We start from the raw sequence: 3,768 nt of genomic DNA on the forward strand, positions 1-3,768 counted from the left end.
CATTGTTGATAATATAAATATATGATACTTACTTGAGTACAATAGTCAACTTCATAAGCAACCAGTTTATTTTTATATTATAAAGTATGAAGCGCCCAGATTCTATGATCTATCACCAAATGTGATCTATCACCCTCCGGACTGTGGGGCTATGGGTGGGTTATAGTATGGCGGTCAAATTCCACTATTTTATTATAGTAACCCAGTAGTTAGCGACTGGTGCTGTTGTCTAATTACATTCTGACTTAGCGTAATACGGTTTTACGTTTATAATTTTCTTCCTGTTTATTCTTGTTGTTTACTACGAATTCTCGGTATCTTCTCTTTACGAAAGTTTTAGTGATTTGTTTTCTTCCTTTTTCTTAGTTAAATGCTTCGTCTCATCATTATCATCACGAACGAAAGAAGAAGTGAGATTTTGTCTTGTGATGGCTGAAAAAATATAAATAAATAGTTTATTGTTTGTTTGAATTTCGCGCAAAGCTACACGAGGGTTATCTGCGTTAGACATACTCAAGTTAGCAGTGTAAGACTAGAGGAAAGGCAGCTAGTCTTGGGCTACTCTTTTACCAACGAATAGTGGGATTGACCGTCACATTATAACGCCCCCATGGCTGAAAGGGCGAGCATGTTTGGTGTGACAGGGATTCGAACCCGCGACCCGCAGATTGCCCGGGCCCGTATAAAAAAATAGAACATACAAAGTTTATTACCAACATCTTCTATAGCATTATTGTATTATTATGTATGCACTTAACATGTTTAATTCGACCTATACATACATACATACATACTAATAATGTAAAACGTAATTTCATATGATTACTGCGTTTAAAATACAATAAATGTTCATAGAAATAAATGCACATACGAAATAAAAGTTGATTAATTAATGTTCATTTTTTAAACTAAATAGATAATAGTACTAAAATACACGCCCGGCATGGCCAGGTGGTTAGGGTGCTCGACTCGCAATGTAGGGGTCGCGGTCCCACCAAACTTCCTCGCCTTTTCAGCCGTGGGGGCATTATAATGTGACAGTCAATCCCACTATTCGTTGGTAAAAAAGTAGCCTAAGAGTTGGCGGTGAAGACTTGTCTTACACTGCTAAATTAGGGACGGCTAGCGCAGATAGCCCTCGTGTAGCTTTGCGCGAAATTCAAAAAAATAAATAAACAAACTAAAATACATATTCAAATCAGCCCAAACTAACCTGTTTAGAAGCACAAACAATTTACTTAACAGTTTATGTTACTTGGAGTTTACTAGAGCAACTAGACGATGTATATATATTCTGGTGTTAAAGCAGTCGAAAAGTGGGGAAAGATAGTTGGATTTCTTTTTTCACTATTGCGAAAACTAACCAGAGCTCAGAAATCCTCGTGCTCAAAAGTATGATTTTGTCATTTTTGATATGAAGTTTACTAAACACATATTTTCAATATAAAGTTATTATTCTGAATTGTTATATGAGCAACAATCACAGATTTTTCCAAAGTAGAGGTCATCATGGTAATAATAGCTACAATAGAAAGTTACTTTAAACGATAAGATATAGTATCTGATACTTTTTCAGTTCCACTTAGAATTTATCATGCCATCGTATTAATGATAGTATGACAAGAGATAGAAAACAGTATTTATGATAATAATATGTAAAAAGTTATATGCGGCAAACGTGTTTAAGAATTGTGGTATCTGAAAGTCACTACTGTGCCCTCCTTAACAGATTAAGTAAATGTGTAACTTCACTAATTTTTGATTGGTAGATTGAATATCCAGCTCTGTCCTTGACGAAAGCCCAACAGATCCGGTGAAAGTCTACAAGAAAAAGTGAACTATCAGTCCCTAATGGGCTTTCTTTTTTGAAGCTCATATGATATTCTTTAAATGCCTTACCTCACAAGTTTTGCGCTCCTCCTGCTTTTTCTCTCTTGAAAACGTGAAAAACACGCACAAATTTGCTAAAAATGAGCAAAATATTTGCGAAGATTTTCAGTAGCGTTCATTCCCCAAGAAAATTGTTGAAAAACAGGGGAAGTGGATCGGAAGTGAGGAAGTGTAAAAGTCGAGTCGAGAAACATGGCAGAAATGGCAAAGCAGTTGCGTCACTTCTTGTTCAAAGTAGCCCATTTCACAGTAGAGACTTTTACTATCTGAAGTTGATACATTTAATGCATTAACTTCAATCATAATCTTGAATTTTGGTTCAACGAAAACTATATTCTACATGAAGAAGTAAGAAATATCGTAAAATTATTTTCATTATAAAATACTTGTTTAATTCAAGCTTAAGCGCTTATTCTAACCTTAGTATAAACCGGAAGTTAAATGACGTGAATCAGAAAAGAGCGGGAGCTTAAACAACAGGAATATCTTTATTCTCCGCATTGTAGCTGGAGATTTTATTACTATTTATTAGGATATTATGGGAACTTCTGAAAATTTTACTTACAATCTTTGACTTGCAGAATGTTGTTGTGGTGTGAGTTTAGTCCAAACTAAACTATTTACAACAGCTACTACAGTAATGATATAAAGGTTATTCTACAAAATATATATATTTCGATATATCGGGAAATTTAAAACGAATTTGGTCTGATTTTTGGACTACTAAGTTAGCATGCCAATTTTGATCTGGATCGGTCTATTCGTTTAGAAGGAGATGCGTCCACAGACAGACAGGCAGAAAGTTTTCCTTTGTATTAAATAGTTACTACACCGGTTTGGCTTATTATGTTTAGAGCATATGTGAAGAACATCTGTACCTCAATTTTTATACTCAGCTCTGCCTCACTTCGCTCGCTAGAGCTGGATTATGATGAAGGAAGGCACTACAGTGTCCCCCTTGATAAATTATGATAATTAAAGTCACTGTAACGTCAGTCTTTGTAGATTTATAATCGTTATAGAGTCAGTGTTTCTACTTATTCAAGGCTAGATTGTTATATGTTATTTTAATTTCCCTTCTTGTTTCCCATCAAAAAGATATTTGACTTCGTGGACAGGGAAAATAAAATGTATCTTATTGTTTGAGGTATCCAGAAAAGTAGGACAAAGACGATGGTTTGGGAAATACACTATACAGCAGATTTAACCCGTGTTTACAAGCCTTGCACTTAGAATGCAATCACACATTTAGAATTACGAATAATTAGAAGTGCTCAAGCTAGGAACTTCTTAGGTTTAAGTTGCCAATCATTTATGCAAGGCAGTTCCTACGAATTGTGATAAAGAGGTTTTTAAAGCAGGATCAAATGCACACAGGGATATAAATATTCATTCTAGTCACTTAGATTGCCTTTCAAAAATGATATAAAAACAAAATTATAATATGATACAAAATTGTTGTCTCAAAATATCGTTGTGTAGGAAAATATTGCGTATAGCCAAATGTACTAAAAGAAAGAAAAGAAGTGAACTCTGTACAGGTTTCTGAACAACAGTGTTACTGAAAGAAAGAAAAGAAATGAACTCTGTACAGGTTTCTGAACAACAGTGTTACTGAAAAGAAAGAAAAGAGGTGAACTCTGTACAGGTTTCTGAACAACAGTGTTACTGAAAGAAAGAAAAGAAATGAACTCTGTACAGGTTCCTGAACAACAGTGTTACTGAAAGAAAGAAAGAAAAGAGATGAACTCCATACAGGTTTCTGAACAACAGTGTTACTGAAAGAAAGAAAAGAGATGAACTCCGTACAGGCTCTGGAACAATAATATTACTGTTTGTTTGTATGGAAGTTAAGCACAAAGCTACACAATGGGCTAT

At 34.7% G+C, this 3,768-nt stretch overlaps 1 protein-coding gene across 1 annotated transcript in view; it reads right to left on the bottom strand.

The window, feature by feature from the left end:
• Positions 1-895: 895 nt before the first annotated feature.
• LOC106460817 (nucleolar protein 4-like) overlaps positions 896-3,768 on the bottom strand; it is an 88,982-nt gene continuing 86,109 nt past the window's right edge. Inside the window, exon 11 of the transcript XR_002610848.1 lies at positions 896-908. The gene's annotated coding sequence lies outside the window, so the exon portion shown is untranslated. The remainder of the gene's footprint in view (positions 909-3,768) is intronic.

Source organism: Limulus polyphemus, unplaced genomic scaffold (genome assembly GCF_000517525.1).
Source record: "Limulus polyphemus unplaced genomic scaffold, Limulus_polyphemus-2.1.2 Scaffold842, whole genome shotgun sequence".
In the NCBI taxonomy this organism is placed as follows: Eukaryota; Metazoa; Arthropoda; class Merostomata; order Xiphosura; family Limulidae; genus Limulus; species Limulus polyphemus.